Here is a 27,530-nt window from a genome sequence, read left to right as displayed (position 1 = left end):
CCACGGACGTGGTCGAAACGCGTCGTCCTTGTTTGCCATACCAAGATTAAACTGCTTAAACCGACTGAGTGGGCTCGTGTGGATTCTTTCTGAAGATCCCTGTGCTGTGAGAGATATAGGGGTGTGTGTGTGTGTGTGTGTGTATATATATATATATATATATATATATATATATATATATAATTTTATTAAAGCCCATACTCTTTTAACAATGGATTGTTATCACACTTTTACAGGCTGGGTGTTGCTTTTACACGTAATATCACAAATTACCATAGGCAAGGTTTTTTGTGTTGGCACCTAATCTGACAAACAATGGGAGCAGATGAGTTTCACTTTGAGTCTTGTTGGGCCTTATTGAGAGGATTTTTATTTAGTTTGCCAACTATAATTTTGTATTAAATTTGTAATTTTATAACTTTATGCATGATAGTTGACAGCATTTTTGCAGTTTCAGTCGGCCTGTGTTGGTTATAGTGTCAAGCCAATTGTTAAGGCTAGAGGCCTTGTGGATTCACTGGGAAAGGTTATGTACGATTCCGTGGGTGTGATCGTTTATAATGAAAAGCTATGACAAAGCAAGTAGACCTGTATTAATTATTGTGAAAAGCATCTGTTGAGGGCAATAGGCCTTTAAAGGTTAATTGTCATTACACTATGCTAAAGCCTGTAGGCAGTTATTTTGTAACAGACAATCTCACAGTTTTGCTGCAGTAGGCAAGGGTTTTGATGTCGTGGCCAAACCAACGGTGGGGGTAGAAGATTTGCAATATGATAATTCTTATTCGCCTCTTAAGGATGAGTTTTATTCATATTTCGACCACTGCAACTTTGTACAAATTTTTTATTTTATTACAGAATACCTGGTGGTTGCCTTGTGGGGAAGCTTATGCCCACCACATAAGGCCTGAGTTGGTTAGGATGACAAGCCAATGATCAAGGTTTATAGACCTCCCCCGTGCTAAGCCTTTTTTATGGCTATTTAGGGTAGTTTGAGCTAAGGCCCCTGTAACTTTTTGTCCACAGAAGGTATCCACGCCAAATTTGTGTCATTTGATTCCAACGCCCTGAGGATTCTAAAGGTACCCTGGAAGGAACCCAGCAAGAAATTAGCCAAAATGGAGCAACTTAATTTTTGGGGTGGGGGGGGGAGGAAAACAATGTGCTGCAGAAGAAAACGTCCCTGCAAATAGTATCAACAAAATGTTTGTTGTGCTGAAATCCCCATCTGCCCAGCTTTCAGGGAAAGGCAGACTTTTGCCAGAAAACCAACATTTTCTACATAGTTTTGGCTTTTTACTGGGATATAGCCTATTTTTGGTGCTTTCAACCTCCTTTCAGTTAGTGGTAGAAATGGGTATGAAAGCAACAGTGAATCCTAGAAAGCTATACCTTTCTGGAAAGTAGACAAAATTCTGAATTTAGCAAGGGGTCATTGTGTAGATCCTTTAAGGTTTTCCTATAGAAACTAACAATAAAATAAATATTGAAGTTGAGTTGAAAATAAGTAATTTGTGCCGTTTTCACCTGTAACTTCTAAGTATGGCAGATTTTTTAAAGCAATATACAGTTGCGTCCGCTGGACCCTTCTAGTTGTGGTGGTATATAGGACTTGTAGATTCACCAAGAACCCGAGGTACCTAGAGCCGATAACTGAGCTGTGCCTTGCAATGGGTTTTCAATGTTTACCGGGTATATAAAAATTCATTTGGTAAAATATAAAGAGAGAAAAATAGGTATCAAGAACACATATGTATTTCCGAAATGGGAACAAAATATGGAGTTTAGAGTCAATAGTTATTTGCACCTCTCCGAAAATATGGGTACCCATACTAGCATGTGAATTAGAGAACATTTTTAAAAGTGACTTCTTTTTTACACGTTGTCTTACATTTGGAAGGCAGAAATGCATAGAAAGTCGGTTGACAGTAAAACTTGTTCTACAATTCTGTGTTCCCCTAAGTCTCACAATAAAAATGGTACCAAAATGCAACATTGGGCACATCACATTTTCCAGTGAAACCTGACCCTTTTTTAACAATGTGAATAGTTGTTGGTTTTGGATACTAGCTCAGCCGACACCTAGGGAAACCTAACAAACTGTACATTTTTTAAAACTAGACATCCTGGGGAATCCAGGATGGGGTTACATGTGTGATTCTCACCAGGTTCTGTTACCCAGAATCCCTTGCAAACCTCAGATTTTGTACAAAAAATAATAAAAAAATAAACAGTTTCCCCAAGTTTCTGTGATGGAAAATTCTGGATTCTGCGGGCAGCCACAGACTTCCACCCACCCAGCATTCCCCTAAGCCTCCCATTAAAAATGGTACCTCACTTGTGTGGCTAGGCCTGGTGCCCCTGACAGGAAATGGCCCAAAACATACTGTGGAGACTTCAAAATTATCGATCGCAAAACTACCTGGCTTTGAGAGGGAGTCACCTGTGTTTTTGGTCCTGGGCTCAGCGGCCATCTATGGAAACCTACCAAACCTAGACATTTCTGAAACCTAGACAGCCAAGAGAGTCCAGGGAGGTGTGGCTTGCATGGATCTCCTAACATTTTCCTATCCAGAATCCCCTGCAAATCTTAAATTTAGCTAAAAGAAATTACATTTGTCTCACGTTTCTGTGTTGGAAAGTTGTGGTATCACTGGGCTGCCACAAATTTCTTACCACCCAGCATTCCCCCAGGTCTCCCGAAAAAATGGCACCTCATTTGTGTGGTTAGACCTAGTGCCCACGACAGGAAATGGCCCAAACAGTACTCTGGAGAGTTCAAAATTATCTTTTGTGAGGGAGTCATCTGTGTCTTTGGTCCTGGGCTCGGCAGCCATCTAGCGAAACATACCAAACCCAGACATTTTTTAAAACTAGACACCAGGGGGGGACTCTAGGGAGGTGTAGTTTGCGTTGATTCCCCAATGTTTTCCTACCCAGAATCCCCGTCAAACCTCAAATTTAGCTACAAGTCACATTTTCCTCTCATTTTTGTGTGAGAAAGTTGTGGGATAATAGCAACAGCACAGATTGTCTACCACTCTGAATTCCCCTTGGTCTCCTGATAAAAATGATACCTCACTTGTGTGAGTGGGCCAAAGGCCTGCGACAGGGAAGGGACAAAAACCTTTAGAGATTGAGGGGAAACCAAAGTGGGTCCAAAAGGGCAGTTTCTTTATACGATTTTAGGCTGACTGCTTTGGGCACCCACAGATCGATAGGCAGAGGGGACTGCTGGGTGTTAGGAACTTTGCCCTGGTGCGGTTATCCTACAACTTTCCCACACGGAAATGTCAGGAAAATATTACTTTTTAGCTAAATGTGAGGTTTGCAGGGGATCCTGGGGGATCCACAAAAGCCACACCGGAGTCCACACACACCCAGGCACAGCCTAAGTGTCAAAGGTGGGAAAAACAAAAAATAAAAACTTATCTGCAGCCGGCCGCGTTGTGGTCTTCTCTTCTTTTCCAGGTGGCACAGGCTCCCAGAATGCCCTGCGGCCAATCCTGAATCTGCTCTCGCACATTAGAGCAACTGCAGGATTGGCCTGAGCGCCCTCAATGGCCTCTCAGCTGCGTTGCTGGATTGTAGAGAGCTTTCACTGCCCATGACGATTTTGGCGTCCTGAGACGGCCGGCCAAACAGTCATGCACAGTGTAGGAGTGCATCTACCACTCCCCTCGGTCACCCCCCTCCCCCCGGCCCCGCCCCCAAGACTGGGCAAGAAAGGAAAAATAAAAGGAGTAGTTATCGTTTTTATTTTTTCTTTGCTGGCGTTTTTGGGGGCTAACGCTCCTCTACCATAGTGGAGGAGTCGCCACTGCACACACCACCAGCCAAGCGCCATCCACGCACACCGCCTGCCAAGCACCATCCATGCCCACCATCAGCCAAGCACCAGTCCACGCACGCCAGCCAAGCGCCAGTCCATGCACACCGCCAAACAAGCGCAAGCCTACACACACCGCCACAAAGCGCTAGTCCACACACACCACCAGCAAAATTCCAGTACACACACAGCCGGCCAAACGCCAGTACACGCAGACTGTCAGCAGAACTACAGTACACACACACTTTCCCTGGTATCTAGGGGTTTTCAGGCCCCCTTGGGGGGGGTCAGTTGAGCCTAAAGAGATTGGTGAGAAACAGCTAAAATGTGTCCTTAGGAAAAAAGGTGACTGACCCTTGTCTATGGGGCCGCTCTTTGACATGCACATAAACAAATCCCTGGTGTCTAGTGGGCTTTCTGCCCCTGTGGGGCATATCAGGGATCATAACCCCCATCTGGGTCCCAAGGGGGCAGAAAGACTGTCCAGTTTGTGTTAGGGGGCACTGGCATGTCCATTTTGTGCAGCCCCTACCCATAAAAATAAAATCCCTGGTGCCTAGTGGGATTTCTGCCCACCCCCAGGGGCAGATCAGGGGCTAGCCCCAATCTGCCTCCGGGGGTGGGGGGGGGCGCAGACAGACTGTGGCAAATGTTTTATGGGGTTGGGGAATTGGCATGCCCATTCTAGGAAGCCCCCACCCCTGACCTACAAAAAAAAAATCCCTAGCTTCCTAGTGGGCTTTCTGCCCACTGAGGGGGGCAGATTCAGGGATATTGCCAAGGGGGCAGAAAGACTGTCCAATTAGTTTGAGGGGTGGGGGCACTGGCATTCCCATATTGGGCAGCCCCCACCCCTACGTATAAAAAAACCCTTCAATCCCTGGTGTCTAGTGGACTTTCTACCCCCCCAGGGGGAGGATAAGAGGCTGTTACCCCCACAAGCCTTCCGGGGGGGGGGGGGCAGAAAGACTGAGGCAACTTTTTGTGGGGGTGGGGGCATTGGAATACTCACTCTGGGCAGCCCCCACCCCTCAACTGCAAAACAAATTGTCCCTGGCCGCTTAGTGGGCTTTCTGACCCTCCCCCCCCCCCCCCCCCCCCCCCCGGGGGACAGATGGGGGCTATTTCCCCATCTGCCCCTAAAGGGGGCAGAAAGACTGTCCAATTAGTAGGGGTAGGAGCTGCCCAAATTGGGCATGATATTGCCCCCACCCCTATGTATATAAAAATAATAATAATCATCCCTGGTGCTTAGTGAGCTTACTGCCCCCCGGGGGGCAGATCTGTGGCTACTGCCCCCATCTGCCTCACAGGGGTTGGGGTAGTAATACTGTGGCAATACTGAGGGGGGAAGGCATTGGCATGCCCACTTTGGGCAGTCCCCACCCCTGATTGTAAATAAATAAATAATCCCTGGTGACTAGTGTGCTTTCGGCTATTGCTCCAGTCTGCCCCCCCCCCCCCCCTCCCCGAGGGCCAGAAAGACTGTTCCCAAATATATTTGGTTGGGGGCATAGTCTTAACCTATGTTGGCATCCACCACGCCTCTTATATATTAAAAAAAATATATATAATCCCTTGTGTCTAGTGGGCTTTTTGCACGCCCCCCGGGGTCACATCGAGGGAATACTCCTGATTAGCCCCCTAGGGGAGGGGTAGAAAGCCTGTGGAGGTTGTTTGGGGGTGGGGGCATTGGCATGCCCATTGATACGTGCATCCTTCCTGGCCACTTACTCTAAACCAGACGAACATTATGAAATGCTTTGGTCCCTAGTGTGTCATTGTTTTATCATTCCAATATTGCCAATATGTGATTCTAAATGTAGTGACCATTCTGGAACTTTAAAACGACCATAGACTGTGTACAATACCACTACAGAACAGACACTGGCTACTATGTTTCCTTTTTCTACTTTTATTCTGTTAATTTATCTTGCATTTATTTTGCATGTGCTTGTATCGGTGGAGGATTAAGATTAATGGGTACATGAATGCAAAGATCAGTGGCAGAGTGTATATATGATGACTTATTGAGTGACCAAACTCATCACTGGCACAAAAGCCTCATTCATTCGTAAGCCGTTGCCAGCCTTTGATCATTCTTAATGTTTTTGTCTGTGGACTATATTTTAACAAGCTACCCTTAAATGCGAGGTTATTGTGAACCTATGAATCCTATGTGAAGGAGACTACAGATATATAGTTTGAGAATAAGGCATTGGACTTTTAACAACACTGCATTATTGGTAATCTGAAAGATAGTATCAGGATGTGCAGTCTTAATTTACCATGAGATGGAAATTGGAAATACCAATGAGATCCCTAAATAATCAAATGAGTATTTTTCTTTTCAAAAAACCACTGTCCTTGCGTCTTACTTTGCATGTCTGGTTATTCTTTATGTAGCAGTGCTGAGCTCTATTCGTGTATCCTGCATCTAGACACTTCAGTATCTTTTCATCTTGATACCTGGGCCGACCTGATCCCAATATGAAGGTAGCAGTTTTAGGAAAGGAACAAGGGGCAGCTGTCTCAGAGTGCACTGCAGTCACCTCGTTTGAGTAGAAGGTTATTGCTTTCAAATGCTTTAATGTTCTATTACCTTTACTGTTTGCGGTAGTCTTGCACGACACATAGGAATGAAAGGATGTGAATTAATATTTATTTTGCGTCGTTTGAAGTACTCAGAGTGCATTGATAACATGCTGCCTCCTCACCGATAGTCCTCTGTGAGAAAGAACATAATCTTATAGGAAACCAAGGTAAGCCGAAACAGGGAAGTGTAAGAGGCCTAGGAACGCCGGATACTTTTTGGGTTGTGAGATACAGCCGCCCCATTGCTGCTACTCAATTACTGCAGTACACCACTGGGAGAGGGAGAAAACAGTTGTCCAATCTGCACATCTAAAGTCATTATCGGCAATAGCCAATGGAAATATCATGAAGGAGCAGACTTACCAAAACGCTTGGCAGAAAAGGTAACAACTAGTCCTAGAGATGTAGTGTGGCACCAGACATCAGAAGAAAGTACTGGAGGTAACCCAGTGACACTGGTGGGAGCAAGGAAAAACCGCAACAAAAGAGGTCGTTTGTCAACTAGAGATGTGGGCAACTGGCATTGCTTGGCCCTGTAGAGAGCAGGCACGGTCTTTAACTGTGTATCCACTATAGAGGAACTTTGGAGAGCAAGTGTGCCTGTGATTCCTGTATCTACTAGAGAGCATCCTGCGGAGAGCAAGTACTTCCTGTGATTAGTTGATTTGAGAGGGTCATGAAGAGGGCAAGCACTGCATATGACTGGTTTATTTATTGGAGAGGGTCCTGATGAGGACATGTCTAGTGCTGTGCTGCCTCTGATTAGTTTATTGGTCGAACCTACCAGGCAGCACAGCTGTTTGGTTGCAAAAAAAATGTATGGGCTTCCAAGTACATACAGGCACTTGTAATTCATGCATTGCTTACCATTAGTTGGCTTAGCGGTCACTCATTTGCCTGCTTCTTATTTAATGGCTTTTCATGTCCCACGTCAGTCTTGTGTTTGTCCCTCCCATGGAGCATAGCCTTTTTACCATCTCTTTGAATGGCTGGCTTCTGTGCTTCCACTTTTAGAACTAGTTTTTCCCTTTTTTGTTTAAATACTCCATGAGAGTGCATAGTTTCCCCCTGTAGCCCTGGCTTGCTCCCCCATCTCACCCTCACTAGTGTTGCTCTCTCGCCTGTGTGTCTTCCCCATTCTCCACATAGCTCTTTCACATGTGTTTCTTCCATTGTCCCTTTTTTCTCTCACTCGTGTTGCTTCTCCCCTTGGCCCCTTTGTTGCTTTACCCCCAACCCACACATCCTTTTAATTTTTAGGTCGAGCCTAGCGATGCGCGCATGCGCTGCTCTGCTCGGCTTTATGTAAGGGCTTTCAGAAAGCTCACTTCACGTTCGCACACGCTTGTGCGTGTGCTTTTTGTTTTGTCCCAGGCTATTGGCCTTTGCGTGCGTCTTTTTAACAAAGACCGTACGCAATTGGCCAAAGGCTCTTTTTGTCCCACCCATGTTCACGCCCACGGCCTAATTCTTGCGGTTACGCGCAGCAGCAGCATGTTTCCAATTATCATGCCCAGACGCGGGCGCGATAATTGAAAACATATGCTACTGCTGCGCGTAACCTTGCGCGGATAACAGCAGCTCACGCATTTCGTTTTTTTAGCTATGAAAGACATTTGTGCCGTTTTATATGAAAGCACATCTCAATGCGCAGTTATTACCCATGATAGTTCACAGCTGAAATGCTTGTGATTAAAATAGTCATGCCGGCGCTTTTGTCTGTCTGTCTCCCTATAGGTTGCTGCCGCTTGTTTTACGGTGCTCATATTGAACCATATGTTGTATAAATCATGCAAATGTGTTTTTTGTTACTGCGTGTGACTGCCATATCAAATATACATAATATACGTATGACCCGAGGACGCTGTGCATTGTGAGCTGTCTGCAGCGTGCAAATTTAATATATCACGCTTTGAGGCCTTGATGTGCTGTCACTCATGTTTATGGAAGTGATGTGCAAATTACCACAGTCAATTGGCTGCGCTTCAAGCCTCCAAAACGTAGTTCTGTGAAAATGGTGGCTGATGACGTCACAGTAGTATGCGGAATATGTGCTCGAATCCACGCGACTATTCCCCAGCTTTCAGAGTTCGTTAAATTAAGCACTAGTATCTAAAACGCCTCTTGTTAACAGTTCTTAAAAATGACACAAGTGTGGTGTCCTCTGACGTTCTAGAGCTGGGAACTGCAATACTTTATGCTTGCTTATTTTCATCAATGCAACATAACATCATTTTTTAATTAATATGTATCGTCACGGCGCTGCTGTCATGGTTGTTTGATTGATAACCACAAACTGTATTGAACTACTTGTGCCTAAGTATTGTGTGCTTTGACTCACACTAAATGAAGTTTAATCTGCTGAATAAACGGTGACGTGGTATTAATACACAGTGCGTCTCGAGACCAGGTGCCCCTTTGATTCCCAGCAGAGATGGGTCTGGCTCTCATTCACCGTGTTTGGTAGCTGTTTGGGTTGCATGCGTGCCTTCGGCTTTCGATTAAAGCAGGAAATGCCTAGAAGGCTGGCAATCCACATACGAGCCTGAGAAGGAGTAGTAGGGAGAGTGATACAGCTAGTCGGAGCACCTACAGGTAAACCAGCAGGACTAATACCCCGAGCGCCTCCAACTCGGTCGTTAAAAAGGTGCTGGGAATTGGGTGACATACTCCTATTTTGCGTTGGTTTGAAGCAGCGTAGATATGTGAGCTTTACCTTATCGCTGTATTGAGGCTCATCTTTAGGTCATTTGGGAAAATGTGCGGTTTAATGGGTGGAATTGTGGTGGCGAGTATGCTGATATGTCTGAAGCCCGCTGTCTCTTCAGTTAAGGGGTCATTGGGCGCATAAAGATAAGCCTTGATTGTTGTTGGAAAAGTATTGACTGCCATTAGATCGGCGACCAGGGAGCCTCTAAATTGGGGTGATTAGCAACTAATCCATGCCTAGTCATAACAACCACTATGATGTTCCCACGTATTACTGCCAGCGCAGCACCGCCTAATAAATCTGGAGAGCAGCTTCAGAAATTTGGGTGGGAGGATAGGGCTAATGTAGGGAGGGCCGGTTTTAGGAGAGGCGCTGTGTTCATGCTCAGAAATAACTTTCGGTTTTTAAAAGCACCTGCTGTTTACTTGCATGCCTAGCATTTTTCAGGCAGCAACAAAAATGTCAAGATAACCAGGTGATTAATGATTCTGCTGGAGAGAGATGGGCGATTTGTCTAGTGGCAGCTTTGACTCGTCATAGTGTAGTACAGAGGGTTAATATACCTGCTGCAAAGAACGTGTACAGGCAGATCGCATAACGGTAATTACTCCTTGTTTTTGTGTTGCGTTTCATATAGAATGATTTCCACACGTATAGTTTATTGCCTCTGTATAACGTGTTGTGTGATGTAAAGTGCTTTGACACCGTAGGGTTGTTATGAGTAGCGCTATAAAAACTAGCATTGGCCTAGCCAATAGGTCTCGCCTTTGGGACCTTATAAGTGTTTAGTTCTCCAGCACAATATCCTTGGTGCAACAACATCAAGTGTTGCATGGCTAAACACTTATAAGCTCCCAAAGGCGAGACCTATTGGCTATGCCAATGCTTGTTTTATGCACGTTCGCTACGTTTTTTTTTTTTAACTGCTCTATCATGGATCGGTCAATTTAAAAGAAATAAAAAGATGAATGCATGCGCAAGTGTACTAAGTGACACTACAGCTGCGTCATTGGCGCGGGTCTCTTGGAGAGTAGAATTTTGAGTTCAAGAGTGCCCGGGAAATCACTGTAGTGTGCACTGTGCGGAGAACCAGCGCCATCTCTGCAGCTTCTAAACTACAGAGGATGGCACGGAGAATCCAGTGCTTGAGAATCCTGTATGAAGTCACCTGCCGGCTGCCAGACATACTAACGTGCCACCCACAGCCCCCTCTGAGTGAGTGCACTTCTATTCGTTGCTATGGTTTCAAGTAATGTTGCAACAAAGCCTGGTGGGGGGGGGGCGGCGTCCCTTTTTTGTTGCCTTTCCCACTAACAACATTTGACGGACGTCCGTGGATCCGGTTTGAGGTATATATTGTATTTATTTATTTAGGCGCCATGTGAAACATTTTGCAAAGGGAAGCCTGAGGGTACTTAAACGTGTTCTTTTACTTAGCGTTATTTCATTTAGGACAGCGCCATTCTATCTGGACGTAGTACATTAGATGTTTAATGCAACTCGCAAGAGTGAAAAATGTGCGCAAACTCGTGTAGAATGTTCTGGAAGGGTTTTTCTTTATTTAAGTCGAGAGCAGTACTTTGAGGATGAAGTACTTACATTGCCTGGAATGTTAAACATCAAGGGGCGTATGATTCTAGAGCAAGGATGGTAGCTTCTTTTTCCTTTACACAGATCGAAGTTTAACCTCAGAATCAAGGGTTGGACGGGTCGGAAAATGGGTTCACGCACCGATATAAAATAAAAAAGTCCACCATTAGTAAACGGAAAAAAAAATAGCACAACTTTTCAAATTGGGGCAGTTTATAACTTGCAAAGACACTCTAAGTGTTTACCAAAGTATGTTACACTGTATGGATCTGAGCTTTCTGCAGGTAGTTTGATACCAGGGAAGTCCAGAGTAAAACGCGCACAGCAGACATAAAACCAACCCACACTCAGCCATAAAACCAACCCCCACACACACCCGTCGGACCAGCCCATCGGGCACTGCCTGATTACCATTGGCCAGTCCGATTCAGTTAGAATCGTGACTGGACTAGGTAATAGTAGAAGCCCATGTTTACTTTCAGGCCAAGATTCCCCCCCCCCGTGTGGCACCGGTTTGCTATTTTACCGACTGGTGATGACCTGCCATTTCTGATCCTTTTGCCTTTCCACATGTCCTGTGGGAGTGTGCCCTTTAAACTCGCTGCACCAGATATGTGGAGCCCGCCCCAAATATTTGAGGATTGGAGTTAGAATAGGAAGTGTTAAATGCAGCGGTGGTTCCTCCATTAGGGCGGAGCAGCGTCTCCCACACTGCTGCCAGCCCAGCAAACCTGGTTTTATTAACGTTTTATTTTTCAGTGGCCCAGCGCAAGCAAGTGTCTGGCCTGGGCCATTGCTGCTGGCCGGCAGCAGGGGAGTAGTGCCCACCACTTTTTAAAGTTCACGGCGCTTTGGCCGGCTGTCTTGCAACTGCCATTCTGCCATGCGCACTGTAAACCCCCTACCTGAGCTGTTTCAGACAGTTGGGTGGAGAGCAAGCACAGGCTTCCAGTGCATTTTGGACCGCTGAGTCAGCCCGCTCCAACCAATCTTAGATCTTCACTCATGCTGGTTAACAGCCTGAAAGCTGCATCTGCATTGGTTAGTGGTGTTGACTCTGAGATCCCTTGCTGCCACAGACTGTGGGACCTGAGAGGAGTAGGTAAGTACTTTTATATTTTATTATATGTAAAATTAGCCAGCGTGATAAATTTACACTGCCTTGAGCCTCGACTACAAAGCTCTCGATCATTGCTGTTATATTTTTTTTTTTTTTGAAACCGTTTATTGCAATCTCAAGAATATACAGGTATGGGCCTACAACCTCCCGGCCGGCCGCTAGAATGACAGGAGCATATGACATACATACAAAAACACTTGGCGTTGCAGAGGAGCAAAATCAGGGGGTATCAGGGTCGTGGGCCACATCACTCTGACCCCACAATACGGTTTCATTTTACACAAACACAAAAACCACACCCGCAAGGCAACCTGCAATCGACAGTAACAGCACGTGCTCCCCGAATGGGGAACCCCAGCCATCCACAGGAGTCTAAAGAGGGGAAGGGGAACAGATCGAGGACTGGGGGAATTCCATGCTCGGGGCTAGGAAAGGAGTCAACTAAGGGGACGGGGCTGGTGAGGCCGCAGGCAGCAATGGTGGCGCGCAGATACCCCCGCGGTAGGCGTTCCAGGGGCCCCATACCTTCACCCATGCCCCAGGCTTACCCCTCGCCACATACACCACCTTTTCTCGGAACATGCACCAATCCATGTGTTCTTTCCAAGCCGACACCGCCGGGGGCCTCTGGGATCTCCACAGTTGAGCAATGTCACGCTTGGCTATCATATATCCCAGAGTCACCCATCGCGTCTGCGGAACCGAGTAGTCAGTTGGTTCCCACACATTCAGCAGGCATCTCCTCGCTTCAGGCAGCAGCGCGACATGCGTAACCACTCGCAGGACCTCATGCACACCACGCCAGAATCGCTCCACCTTCGGGCATTCCCACAAAATATGCAAAAAAGTCGCCAAAGCACCACACCCACGCCTACACAACCCATCCTCAGCATAGCCCATACGCAGAAGCCTTGGCCCCGTCATGTAAACCCGGTGGAGTATCTTAAGCTGGACGAAGCGAAGGCGAGCCGGTATGGCCACCTCCTTCGGAGAGGCCACCGCGGAAATCCAGTCCTCGTCGTCCAACTCCAGCCCGTCGGCAACCCAAGCCTCGCGGAGGCCAGTCAGCAGGCCCGAGCGGTCGTTAATCAATTTTTTGTAAATAAGGGAGATCGTGCTGTCCGGAACGTGGCCATCCAGCACTCTATCCTCCAGGGGGGAAGACTCCGGGATGGAGGCGACGTCTGGGAAGACTGAGCCCAGCGCGTGACGAACCTGCAAGTACCGAAAGTATTCACTGCCCTGCAGCTGAAACTCCGTCTGCAGCGTCTCGAATGTTTTAAATCCCCCTCTCGTCCAGAGGTCCCCCACTTTACTGATGCCGATCGTGTCCCACTTCTCGAAGCCCTTCGAGGTCCACAGGGAGCCCAATCTCTCAGACGCGTACAACGGTGATGCCCGGGTCAAACGGTGCTTCCACCCCATAGCTGCGTTAGCCGCGTGCCATACTCGTACCATGACACGCGTAGGTCCCGTCAGGCGGGGGCCGGGCGCGCCAGAGTAGAGCGCTCGATTATAATCGCCACCAGGCAGGAGCATCTTGTCCATTTCAAATGCCGGGTTTAAGGCGGGCCCGTAAAGGCCATGATTAATTGCAGCCAGCTGGGAGGCCCAGTAATACCGTTTAATATCCGGGAGGGCAATCCCCCCGTCGTACCATGGGAGCGTCAACTTCGCCAGGGCAATACGCGGCCTCCCGTCCCAGAACAGGCGGCGCTGTAGACTCTCCACCTCACGGAAGTAGCGCGCCGGGACTAAATCCATAGTATTCTGGAGAGCGTACAGGAAGCGTGGCAACGACATCATCTTAAACAATGCCGCCCGGCCGAGCGGCGAAAGCGGCAGGCGCCGCCAGCGCGCGACGTCCTCCTTCAAGCGCTGGAGGGGGGGAAGCAAATTCCGCTCGTAGCGGGCCTCCGAGTCCAGAGTAATGTAAACCCCCAGGTACCGAAACCCCTGTGAGGCAATCTGGATCGGACAGCCCCGCGGGAGGACGGGAGCCTCCCCGGAAAGCACATACATACATGATTTAGCCCAGTTGATGACAAGGCCTGAATTGCGGCCGAATGAGCGCAAAACATCAACCAGGACAATCAGTGATTTACGCGGGGAGGCTAGGTACAAAAGGATATCGTCAGCGTATAGGGACACGCGGTCCTCATATTCGGGTGTCCAACGGAGACCACGGATGGAAGGGTGCCACCGCAGCCACTCCGCTAGGGGTTCCAAGGCCAGCGCGAACAGGAGCGGCGACAAGGGACAGCCCTGTCGTGTGCCCCGTCCCAGCTCGAATGGGACCGATACTCTTCCATTCACCACCACCTGCGCCAATGGGCCCGAATACAACAATTTGACCCAGCTGATGAACCCCGGGCCAAATCCAAACTTCGCCAGCATGGCCCAGATGTATGGCCACTCGAGCGTGTCAAACGCCATGGTGGCGTCCAAGGACGCCAATATGGCTGGCTCCCGCACAAACGGGACACGCGCGAGCACCCCGTGCAAGCGCCGCAGATTAAGGGCCGTGTTGCGATGGGGAATAAAGCCGTACTGGTCTTGGTGGACCAGGTCGCCCACCACGCCGACCAGCCGGTTGGCTAGCACCTTGGCGAGGATTTTGGGCTCCGCATTCAAGAGCGAGATAGGCCGGTAGGATGTGACCCGGTCTCGAGGTCTCCCCTCCTTGTGGATCACCACGATTGTAGCCAGACGTTGGTCCGGCGGGAGGGAGCCCAGCGAGTGGGCCTCCAGGAACATCGCACGGAGGTGGGGTGCCAGTACATCCGGTCGCAGCTTATACAACTCGATCGGGATGCCGTTCGGGCCCATGGCCTTGCCGGATGCGACCGAGCGTATGGCGAGGGCAATTTCGTCGGCGGTAGGAGCGGCATCTAACGACACCCTGTCCTCCACCGAAAGGGAAAGCAGCGCGATATCCCTAAGCAGGGCATGGGAATCCTCCTCCGAGCAGAGAGAAACCGGGGAATACACCTCGCGAAAATAATCCGCGAAACAAGAGACAATGTCTTCTGGCTCGGTGACACGCACACCATCCATCCTCTCAATCAGCGGGACCACACGACTCGCTCTCTCCTTTTTATCCAACCATGCAAGCAGTTTACCAGCCTTATCACCCACATCATACAGTCGCCCCTGTTGCTCTCTATAGAGGCCCCTGGCCGCCTCCGTGACGAGGGCCCTGTAGGCCGCCTGCTTAAGTTGTAGGACATGCAGTGCAGCATCCGTCACCTCACCCTCTAGATCACCCTCCAATTCAGCGATTTCGGCCTCCACCCGGGTCACCTCTTCCCGCTCGCGCCTCCGGGCATGGGAAATAAAGGAGAGGGCCTCCCCTCTAAGAACTGTTTTGAAAGCTTCCCACAGGGAGATAGCCGAAGGGACGGACCCCACATTCTCATCGAAATACCGCTGCAAGGATTTAATCAAATCAGCGCGAGTGGTGGGGTCGCGCAGGTACCAGGCATTGATTGGAGCTACTCTGCCCTCCCCCCTCGGGAAGATATCAACGTGCAACAGGAGCGGGGAGTGATCTGAAATACCCCGCGCCAAATGGCGCACCTCTCCTACCCTCCCAACATAGGCCGCAGGGACAAGGACATAATCAAGCCGTGAGAGGCTACCATGGGCACCCGAGTGGAAAGTGTACTGCAGCTGCGTGGGATGTTTTAAGCGCCAGCAGTCCACCAGTCCCAGTGTATCTAAGAAGCCGGACAGCCACGCCTGCGCCCGGGGGAGGTCCCTAGGGGGGTGACGATCCACGGTCCCAGAAACCACCGCATTGAAGTCCCCCCCAACCACCAGAAGCCCCCCCGGAAGGTCAAGGAGGAGGCGCCCTAGGTCTGCAAAAGTCGTGGACTGTAACCCCGGTGGGACATACACTGATACAAAGACAACTACTTTACCCTCCATTCTCCCCACTAAGACAGTGTAGCGTCCCCTCTCATCATGGCGCACCTCGTCTATTTCCAACGGGAGCGAGTTCTTCACCATGATGCCCACCCCCCGTGAGCCCGACGTGAAGCCCGAGTGGGCCACCAAACGATAGCCGCGCCGATTCATGGCACAAAAGGAATTACCAATAAGGTGTGTCTCCTGCAGAAAGACCACATCTGGCGAAAGTCGTTTCAAATACTGCAGGACCACACCTCGCTTAATCCTATCCCCCAGTCCGTTAACGTTCCAGGACAATAAGGTCAAGTCCCTACCCCCCATCACATACAGAAGCCATCATTCGTCCCCCCGAGAGCACCTTAAAAACACAAATACAATAAAGGGTTTGCCTTGCGGTAAAAACAAACACCCCACCCCAACCCACCCATCCCAACAGAACTCCCCCCTCCCTGCACCCCTGCATGAGCCCAAACAGCCCCCCCAAAGTGCAGTGTGCCTGTCGCCCCATGAATGAGAAAACTAACTAGTCCACCAGAGGAGGAGGGAGAGCCCCCAAGAGAACCCCGTACCACCTCCACAGGAGGGAGACTTAACGAACAGTCAAAAATGACGACAATGTTGTCCAGAGCAAGGCCTACTATTAGTCCCTCAGTCCTGATCCGGCGAGCCCTCCCCTCCAACCGCGCCCCCCCCACCCCCCCCCGGCCCCGATCCCCGGGCAAGGAGTCCAACCAGTCCCCGGCTGCCTCGGGACGATCAAAAAAGTGCGTGCGGCCATCCACCTCCACCCGCAACTTAGCTGGAAAAAGCATCGCATACTTGAGGTTCAGGTCCCGTAGACGACGTTTGACTCCGAGAAAGCTCAGTCTCTGCTTCTGGACCGCTGGGGTGAAATCAGGATAGAAGTTCACATCCATATTGTCAAGTCTGACCGGTCCTTGTTGCCTAGAAGTCTGAAGGATAGTGTCTCTGTCCCGAAAGTTGAAAATCCGGGCAATGAGAGGCCGCGGAGGGGCTCCGGCCTTAGGTCTTCCTCCGGGAACCCTGTGGGCACGCTCCACCGCAAAGAATTTACTCAGCCCCCGGGGCTGGAGATGGGTGAGAATCAGATCCTCCACAAACAGGTCCGCCGCCGCCTCCTCACGTCCCTCCGGCACCCCGACAATGCGGACATTGTTCCTCCGGGCCCGACCCTCGGAATCCTCCAGTCGACGATCCATCAGGGCGCTCGCCTGGCCGAGCCGGCGCACCTCCTTTTGGAGGATCGCCACGTCCGCCGTAAGGCCCGAAGTGGTGTGGGCCAGAGAATCGACCCGATCATTGGTCTTGGATAAATCGGCCCTCACCAGGCCAACATCCACGTGGACCGAGTCAATCTTTTGCGCCAGTGTGTCAAAGCGCTGGTCCACCGAGGCCTTCATCTCGGCGATGGCGCCCATAACATCTCGCAGGGTCAGATCCGCGGGCAGCGTAGGAGCATCAGTCGGGCCCTCAGGGGACCGATGCGGCACCTCGGGAGATCCCTTCTGGAGGGTGTAGCGGTCCATGCTGTTGGACTGATGGGCCGCACCACGGCGGGTCGATTTCACCTTTGCCCGGTCGCCATCTTGCTTTGTGGACATGGTTTCAGTCCCCAAATCGTGCCAATCACCTCGGAAAAGGCCGACAAACCAGTTCACGGGCTCCGGGGGGGGGCCACCACAGGTCCGCAGGACGGATCACAGCCGGCGGGCCAGTAGGCCGCACCACCGCACACCGCCCCGCAACCCAACCTCGCCCGAGCAGCAAGGAGGGTGCAAAAGCGAAAGTGAAAGTGCGGGGTACGCGAGTCGCCCAGCCCTGCCCGCCGCTGTTGATCACTTTGTCTCCGGATCGCCCCGCAACTCCAATCCGGGGGGCCAGCGTGGAGAAGGCCGCAAACCTCAATCGGTGCTCCCGCCGGTGTCCGAGGTCCAATTTGGAAACGGAAAACGGGTGACACCTCAGCTCGGGCTCACCAACACAGTCCCCTCATCTAGGACAGGATATTTTCAGGATTTATGTAGGAGGTCACGGAGGTCCTCGGGAGCCTCGCGCCTTCGCGGCCATCTTGGTTGCGCGCTAGGCTCCTCCTCCCCCCGATCATTGCTGTTATAAACACTGTTTATAACTAGCCATGATTGAAAGCTTTGGGATTGCGCCTAACGGGATTCCTGGTTTTTAACACTGCCTGAAAGTGGGTTGAAATATTAACCTAATCGCCCCACCGCTTTCAGGTATAAGCAGCAGCCACTGGTTACATCATCTCCATCTAGAATATTTGGAGGTATTTCAATGCCTCTTCTGCGAGGGAGTCATGGACCGATGGGAGGAGCTTGGATGGTTACAACAATGGCTCCTTCTTTCTAGTCATGTCTGGGACTCCTTTTGTACTGTATCGCTTGCCGTACTCAAAACACTTTTAGGAAACATTTGAAAATCCCAGTTTTCCTGCTTCTCTTAAATTAATTCCCTGTCTCAGGTATATTGTTTCAAATCCCGACTCCTCAAGGCCCATGTTATGAGTGGCTTCCTAATTCCCATCGGTATTATTAGTGTTTCACATGCACACAGATTACCTGCTTAAAACAGCCAAAATCTCCATTGTGAGAGTCTGAGAATAAATGAGTCAACACTAGAGCATTTGGACATGAAGTTATCAATTCCTCTGGTAAAGTCCTCATTTCTTAGTGGACCCTTATGGTCCAAATCATAAATAATGGACCCCCATCCCCAAGCCAACTACACACAGTTGGCGGTACCTATGGGGATAGGGAAAATCTGGCCCATTTCTCAGGCTGTTCGTAATTAGGGCCAAGGAGTTGTTTTTCTTGTTTAACTGTGTTGAATTTAATTAAGTTATATGTAAAGGTCACCAGTACTTGCAGTGGTGAAAGAACAGCATATAAAGCTGTTAATTAAATGTACTAGGGCAGAAATATGTGGGTGCACACTGGTGGAGAATTCTGAGGGTTGAGTGAGCGAAGGGATCAAAGGTGGGCGACCTTACAACTCCAGTTTCACTAAAACGGTCAGGCCATCCGACTTGAATGATGCTGCCTTGTATCACTCAATATCTGCTTACTTTATACGGGCAACCGGTGAAGAGGCTTTATCACATAGTGGAAATCTTTTATGCAATAAATTTCCAGCTTGTATTTTGAGGCTCTGCCCAGTCTTAATCCATAGTGGGATTTACGATTTCTTGCTTCAGTCTCTGGTGTCGGTCGGTGTTTGTGCTGCTTATAAGGGTAGGTGTAGAGAGTTCAGGCTGTGGCAGTGTTCCATAGGCCTTGCTTGCCCTTCCATGTAGGATCACATAGTGTAAATTATTTCATGGTTGGTAGGTCTTCTAAATATCCCAAACATTTTAAATTCCAATTTAGAAATTGCATTTTCAACAGTCAAGTGTGGCACCTGCATGTATTGTGTATGTTATGCATGTTACAGCTTCCATGGGTGTTGCGTGAGAGTGATAGTTCTTCCAGGGGGTAGTTGAATGGCTCAGTTGGAGATTGATTCAGCAAGAAGAAATTCACCTCCATGGTGAGGGGTGTGTATTTGAAATCTCTGAAGAGGTTTTAATTTATATATAAATAATCATTAATGAGATTTCAAATGTACGAGACCACACTTGGACATTGACTTTTGGCTAAATTAAGGAAACCATGTGGTATGGATCAGTGACCTGCAATAAAACTAATGTGAACAAGATAAATGATGCACAATTAATACAATTTTGTTTTGCATAAACATATCAATGAATTGAATGTCTTAGTAGTCCTTCACATTTGCAAAAGTAGAATTTTTTGGGTTTTTTTAGGATTAGAACAAGTTGTCTATGTATTGATCATTTTGCAAGAGCTCTATTTGAACGGATTCCTTTAGATGTTGTTTGCAAGGAGTGATTCATATAGAGTTTTTTTTTTTTTACCAGTGCCCTTGAGAATTTTGGTGTGATTGGCCCTAGGAGGGTGACTTTTTGGATGCTAGAACTTACCACTCAGTTTAGTATTAAGTACAAACAGGTCCATGTGGCTGGAAAGGAGGCTGTGAAACTTTGCTTGGATTTTAAGAATGACATTATAAACTGATTTGTATTTTTTTCAGGAACATGATAGTGCTTGAAGATGTGGGAGGATTCAGATGTTTGAGGATTTATGAGCTGTTGTAAATATTCAACCACCACCAGAACTCGATTTGCACAAAAGAAGGCGAAAGGGACCATGGTAAGTCAGTATATTGAGTTTTTTTCATTTCAGTTAACTTTTATTTGATCTGCAACAGGCATTAGAAGCTGCCGTATAAAACTCTTTCATGGAAGGATAAAATGCACTGTAATATTAAAAAGCTGAAACTATGGGGTGCGTGGCCTGGTGCGCTAAAATGATGTACGCGCTTTAGAAGTGCTCCTTGCAGTCTTTCCTCTCATCCGACACCATTCTGCCCAAATCCTCACTAAGATAACCATTGCATCGCTCCCCGTCTGAGTCGAGTGGCGGCAGACCAGTCCCGGAGCGGCTGGAGAGTGAGGTGAGCGCTATGGGCCCGCAAGCTGTGGCCGGGCCGGCGCTGTGGCCGCTGTGATGAGTAGTGCTTGGGGTGCAAACAGTGGCGACTTGACTGCGCGGCCCTGTGTTGAGGGCCCCCTGTTGCCTTGCTGTGCCCCTGCTGGAGCAGGCACAGTGTTTGGGGATGTCCCGGTTTGGGGTTCCTGAGGCGGTAGGTGGTGCATGGCACCTGGGCTTCCAGGACCTACTGCGGTCTAATTGTTGTGGCCCGCTGCAGCCTTTGCGGTGGCTGGGCCTCCCGCTGGGATATGTGTCATCCAGGCCTTGGCGGGGTACTTGAGGCCCAATATTTTTCTGCCTGGTGTTGAGCCCACACCGGCCCTTCAACAGCAGGTCACAGCATTGACAGCCGTGACAAAGGAATTGGTGGTGAGAGTGGAGGATGCAGAGGGCTGTGCCCATCGTAACAACTTGTGCTATGTGGGCTTCCCCAAGGGCTGCGATAGTCCTTGTATGGCTGAATATTTGAACACAATAGCACAGATCAGTGGTGCCTGCAGAGTACCTATCGACCTGCTTTGTGGTGTAGAGGGCCCGCAAGGCCCTGGTGGAAAAAAAGAAAAACCTCCGGAGGCAAAGCCAAGACTGGTAATTGCAAAAATCCTCAATTACTTAGTCAGAGATGCAATACTAAGTAACGCCCTCAGCCAGGTAAAGATCATGTTTGAATCAAGTCACATCATGAATTTTCTGATTACACAAAGATGGTTTCACAACAGCGCTAATCATTCCTGGCAGCAAAACAAAAACTTAGAGACCTCAAGATTCAAAATATGTTGTTATACCCAGCTCACCTACGAGTGATCTTCAACTCCCGTGCTCTTTTCTTTGATACCCCAGAGGAGGTGTTTGCCTGGACTGATGAAACTGTTTCCCTCAAGCCCCACACTCTGCCGCGGATAGACTCCAACTCATCCTTAAGCGACAAATGCAATCTCCCCAAAAAGTCCACAGTCGAATATCGCAATAGGTCTCGCTTGTCCTGGAGAAACCCACACTGAGATGAAGGGGGTCTTCCGCGACAAACAAATGTTCTTCACTGAAGAAGGGGGAGGGGCAGGGAGTGTTTGCGCTACTGTTTTTTATTGTTATGTTTTCACGCAGCTCTATCACTTACACCCTATAAGATTCATGAACGGGACTCCTGAATATCCAACTTTGATACCAATGATGTACACAGTCCTTGAGGGCTACCTACTGGATATTTTTGGGTCCCTACCTGGAACGGTTGGGGACTTCTTGATAAGATTAAACGTAGAGCTGCTTTGAAGCAGGCTAAAAGACTGGGGCAGACCTAATCCTTCTTCAGCAAAGTCACCTCTTGGGGACAAAGCTTCCCTATTTGGTAGACCGCTTAGAGAGGCCAGCCTCTCTGCTGCTTGCATACATGGATAAAGTCTTTGATTCGGTCGGCTGGGAATACCTGGTTGATCTTCTTCGTAGCATCATCCTAGGTCAGAGCTTTCTTTCGTATGTCCACCTTCTTTACATTGACTTTCCAGCCTCAGTTTTTGTCGTCTTTCAAGGTCCACAGGGGCACCCATCAGGGGTGCCCACTATCTCCCACTGCTGTTTTCCTTGGCTGTGGAGCCACTGTCTCCCTGGGTGAGGAGCGATGCCCAGGTGTGGGCTTTGAGTGGTCAGCGGAGTTATCTGACAGGATAGCCCTATATGCAGATGATGTCTTGTTTTTTTATTACACACCCAAAGACCTCTGGCCCTCGCATCCTGCAGATTATGCAAATCTTTGGGGATACCTCTGGAAGGGAAGTCGGTGGTGTTCCCAGTGAGTGGGCCCACTAGTGATATGATGTGGGCATCAGGGTTAACACTGGCTACAACTGGGTTTAAGTATTTAGGGGTGTTTATTTCTCTTGACCCTGCCATATTCTGGGCCCATAATTTGGCAGATGTTGTCGCACATTACGGAGAAGGAAAAAGTCCTCGTCCCCGCTGCCATTGTTCCTAATGGGGCGTTCGATGATTTTTAAGATGGTCTTGCTGTGCTGTATGCTATACCAACTGCAGAACTACCCTACACTATTCCTGGTGTAGTTTTGACAGATAAATACAGTCCTGACTCAGTTCCTTTGGGGGTGGGGTGTGTGGCACACATTGCTCTTCGAAAGTGCTCTCAGTCTACATATTTTGGTGGTATTGCTGCACCCGATGTAGGCTCATATTATGCTGTGCCTCATCTATTAGTCATTAGTGATTGATGGTACAGTGTGCAAGATGACCCTGCATATGTGATGGAGAGGTGGGCGATGGGTGACACTTCTCTGCTAGACTTCCTTCATAGTGGGGTGGGGGGGGCTGGGCTCCGTTCCCCCGGCGACTCAAGTCGTTGTACTTACATGGAGGCCTTCCTCCAGCAGATAGGATGGTTGGGAAGATTGACTCAGAGTACACAGTCTGTGGGAGGGTAATGTTTGTTCGTCTGGTGGCCTCTTTGAGTGGGTTTCAAAAGTGGGATGCTACAGGAATATCCATGCTGGGAGACATTATGCAGGACACAGTATTGAAACCGTTTCAGGAGCTACAGAATGACTACCACTAACACCGTAGCCAGTTTGATAGATACCTACAGATAAGCCATGCCTTCCTACCCTATCTGCGAGATCTTCAAGACCTGCTTGATTTCAACTCGCTAGAGGGCAAAGTCTTAACGGGTAAATTGGGTGCTCACAAGATAACACAAATGTACCAGTCCCTGATCACACACATCACCACCACGCTGCCTGCTCTTTTGGGCAGCGTGGCAGGGGGGGCATTGCTAATATTGATGCGATCTCATCCCGCCTTTGTTTAGTTCAGTTAAAATATCCTTACAGAGCATCCTATGCTAGTTCTCCACTATGGCGCATGGGTGTCATTGGCCCCGCCCCCTCCTTTTGACGGCGGGGGGGGGGGGGGGTGACGTCCTTCCTTAGAGAGGTCCTTTCCTTTTTTTAGACCCAAAATTACCACTTACTTCATAGTACTGAGGGAATAGGTGACAACCGATACTAAAAAAAAATCTATTATTTCTGGGCCTCACATTAGCAAAAAAGGGATATTGCTAGACTATGGCAGGCCCCTACATCGCCCTCGGAGCCTGGAAGAGGGGGGTGAATTACTGTAGGAGGCTAGAGGTTGCAGTGTTTCAGGCAGATGGATGCCTGCTAAAACATTAAAAGATTTTCCAACGGTGGGCTGATTACAGAGGCATAGTCTTGGACCCGGTTCCCACCCTAGAGTCCCAACTTGAAGCTGAAATACAACACTTTAATGCAGGGCCTTGAGAGTTTGCAGAAGGTTCCTGTTCTGTATCTGAATTATGATTTTATTGCTGAATTGTGGGGCTGCTTAGGGATCAGGTGTGAGTTTGTAGTTTTTTCACTGTATATGTGAATTTGCTGTATGATTTCTTATTTCTGTATGTAGGCCGTCCCGGCCTCGATATTCTGCCAAAATCCAATAAAGTCTGTTTGTTTTGAAGAAAAAAAAATAAGCTGAAACTATAGCTTAATATAAGAATAACCCAACATGCTTAACAAAAATACAATCAAAGATTTCATTCAGTTTTTAGTGTCATTTGATTATCTAGAATGATGTTGATCTGTTAGGAGAAACGAGCACTAAAAGTAACTAGAAGAGGTCCACAGCACCTTAAAATGCAAATTTCTCACAAAAAATCCATATTGAGGTCCAGTTCACTCATTTCCAGTTTTTTCACTCGGAATATTTTACAGGTTTTCACAAAAGGCTCAAGCGCTCCAAAAGTAAATTGTCACTGAGTGTTGCAACAAGGAGACCCTTCTTTACAAAAGCTTGGTGTGTTTCCAAGGTTTCTAATTTCAAAATGTTTCAATAGTGAGTTTCACCAAATCTTTCCAAGGGATAATGGAGATGGAGTAGGAATAATAAGTAGCAAATAGCAGGGTCATCGCACTTAAATTTGTTTTAAATTTAATTTAAGATATATTTTTGCATCTTTCTATTCTTGCTTCCAATTGAAGACTAGTTATGTTTTAAGTAAGACATTTTAATACATGAATAGCATTCCATTGACAGGTGCTGTTTAGTTGCTCAGGACTGCTTATTTTCAAAATACAGCAAGGGCATGTGACCATGGCTTTCTTAATTTGAAGTACCATATTGCCCAGATTCTTTATACATGACTTACAGAACCATTATTGTATGCTTTTTCATAGTTGAAGAGAGCAGGAGATTAATAGACAGGTGGCTTAGGCCATTGGATCTTCATAAACCTAGACTACAGGATATTCCCTTCATTATTTAATTCTATTTCTTGATGTTACTTTAGGGCGTTGGTTGCATTGGGGATTCCATTACATCCCTGTGACAGGACAGAAGCACACTCCTGAAGTAGCATCAGTTTGAGTCTCCAGGCCTTTCTGGACATGCTGGATCCTCTTCCTCTGGTGTGCTGATGCAGGCATGTGCTGTTGATGATGGTGGCTTGTTTCATACCCAATGGAGCTGGTATTGAACAAGCCTTGATGTGCCAGAACTGCGCTGGGTCGTGTGCTAGTAGGTATTACTTGAGGCAGCAGGTGGTGGAATCTAGGGTTGAGGGCCCAGGAGAGCTGCATCAAGTACTCCAGATTCACAGGGTGTAGGAGTGACCACATGGAGTCACATGTGGGAACTAAATGGGGGTGATAGAACTCTCCTTGCTCAAAAAATTTCCATCACTTTCAGGGAAATAAGAATACCATAGGACAAGAGTGCTACCCTTTCTCAGGGCAGAGAGAAATGTTCCTCACTGCTTTGATTCCCTATTTCTAATTCTCCATTGCCTGTTTTGTGCTTCACCTTTTTTATTTAATTATTCTTGGCTGTGAAGACCGTTGGAAAAAGAATGGGGAGTGACTGTTGTCTGATGTCCACCTGTGTGACCAGTGATTGAATGAGTGATTGTTGGCACAGATGGATTGTTGGGAAAACAATGCCCCAATATTTCATCTCGTAACCCTCATCATTCTTTACTAGTCAAGAAAGCAGATGTGGTCATCCTGGATCTGCCTACATTGTTCTCTTGCAATGAACCACGCTTACCATGGCAATTACAGGAAAACCATCGGCTTTTTATTCATATTTTAACGTAATGTAAATTATAAGTAGCAAATTCCTATGCCAATTCAAGTCCAAAATAATAGTTGAAACTTGATTGAATGACTCCACTTGGCTCCAATTCATAGGAATAAATTGAAAGTGAATATTTAGAAACAGAGTAACTGTAATGAGCTCCAATGTAGGTCCAGGTAGTGGCACAACTTTTTACCTACTTTTGTACATAATAACTCTGTACAAAAGTCACTGCTATAGTCATCCTTGGCCAACAGGCCCGCAGTACCATGACACATCTAGGTAGAACCCCTGAGGGTACCTTTCGGGTATATAAGTACCACATCTTCCCTGGGCAAGCCAGAGGAGAACCTTCCCAGCTGACACAAGATGCTGAAGTACCTGCAAGCAGACACTCCAGCAAGCAGTGGTCTGACATCCCTTGCGGAGTGTTTTTTTATGCAGATAATTAGGACCCCCTGAAGTTTCCTAGGACAGGGTAATATATGTTTGTAAAATAACAACCTAGGCAATTCTTGTGAGTAGCACTTTGAAATAATTTCTATCTAATAGTCAGAACAGTATAGGCAGTGAGACGAAAAAATGAAAAATATAATTCTTTTTTAATTATAAATTCTGGGTACATTCACAGTTAAAAACAAATTTAATATACATAGTAAAATTATGACAAATGCTAAAATAATTGTGGGTTACACAGGGATGAAGAATAAACAAATATGGTGGCACAACTGTATATTATTCGACGCGCGTTTCGGCGTAGTTTACGCCTTCGTCAGGAAAGCTAAGGCCACAATTCCTGTGCTTCAAGGATCAAACGAAGGGTTTCCAGGAATTTAGGTAAGTTATTTTTCTTGTAGATGGATGCCTTAATTGATGTTTATTCATTCAAATAGAATAGATGTTAAAAGGGGATGGCTGTTCTTTTATGTTCTGTATTCCGATAAGTCCTTGAACATAGCATAACGGTTCAACCGTTATCCAAAGAGCCCGGTCGACATCGAATAACGCGTCTAAATATAAAGGTTATATCATACCTGCGACGCTTCTACTGTCACTGTTTTATATATCAACCGTTTTATCAAGACCGGCACCTACAGAATCTATTCGATACCAGGTTTTAAAATATATAAGAACCACTTGCAATGAAGCATTAAAGAACTGTCATCTATACGTAAAACTTCCACTAAATAAGGTTATGCTATGTACAACTTCTGTACAGGGCTACAGGTATAAATGCATGTGCCCCTGACTAGAATTGCTGGTCCACCTCAGTCACTCTTTTTATATTAAAGAAAACTGAAATTAACTTCTACGTACACATTTGCACGTGACACTTGATAAGGTTGTATTGACTGGAGAAAACCCCTTTATATAAATACCCATATGTGCATAGAAGCAGTAATATTTACGTGATCTGGTGTGCACATTTATCTTAGTTTTATTAGCAGGCCTAAACTTTTCTTTATATGCACCTATATGTACATAGAAGCAGCAATTATGACACTGTTCGATATACACATGTCTCTTGTGGTGTAATATACATTTTTCTCCTTATATTAATGTATGTGCTTCTAACAGAAGGCATAGCTCAGTGTACAATGACGCATACATAGCAAGAACGTAATTTCTACACCGTGGGAAGCGTAGTTGGTTATGTATGAGTATACTGTTGTGTAGTGATTATAGTTGTCATGTGGGGAAGAGCCAGCTGTTGAGTAATTTTCTGAAACTAAGATGGTTGGTTGTCAGTTGATCCTATGTGCCTGGGTAGTGAATTCCACAGTTTGGCTACATGAACAGAGAAAGATGTTCCACGCATGGCTTTTTTCTTGTATGTAGGAACGTTGCGACAGAGAGCCATTCTTGAGCGTAGGTTCCTTTGTTGTATGCATTTGTTGATTTTCTTCCTGATGTCCTTTGTCGTGTATTATTCTATGTGCCCACAAGACAGGGAAATGTGTGCTTGTGGATTTACATGTAGGAATAGTCTAGTGGCAGCGTTATGAATTCACTGTAACTTCTCCTAGTTGAAAGAGGTGAGCTGTGATATAGACCATTAGCATAATCCAGTTTTGATAGGACAAGAGAGAT

At 47.4% G+C, this 27,530-nt stretch overlaps 1 protein-coding gene across 3 annotated transcripts in view; it reads left to right on the top strand.

Moving 5' to 3' along the window:
• The window catches only part of GFOD2 (Gfo/Idh/MocA-like oxidoreductase domain containing 2), a 158,432-nt gene that overhangs the window by 64,242 nt on the left and 66,660 nt on the right, over positions 1–27,530 (top strand). For 2 of the 3 annotated variants that reach the window (XR_014972365.1, XM_085639595.1), the window contains exon 2: positions 19,885–20,003. The gene's annotated coding sequence lies outside the window, so the exon portion shown is untranslated. Of the gene's footprint in view, positions 1–19,884; positions 20,004–26,136; positions 26,277–27,530 lie in introns of all 3 variants that reach the window. The other variant, XM_085639596.1, reaches the window with a different exon arrangement.

The sequence above is a fragment of the Triturus cristatus genome, chromosome 12, assembly GCF_964204655.1.
Source record: "Triturus cristatus chromosome 12, aTriCri1.1, whole genome shotgun sequence".
NCBI lineage: Eukaryota > Metazoa > Chordata > Amphibia > Caudata > Salamandridae > Triturus > Triturus cristatus.
Note: the sequence above shows the minus strand (reverse complement) of the source record. Positions and strands in the feature narration are given on the sequence as shown.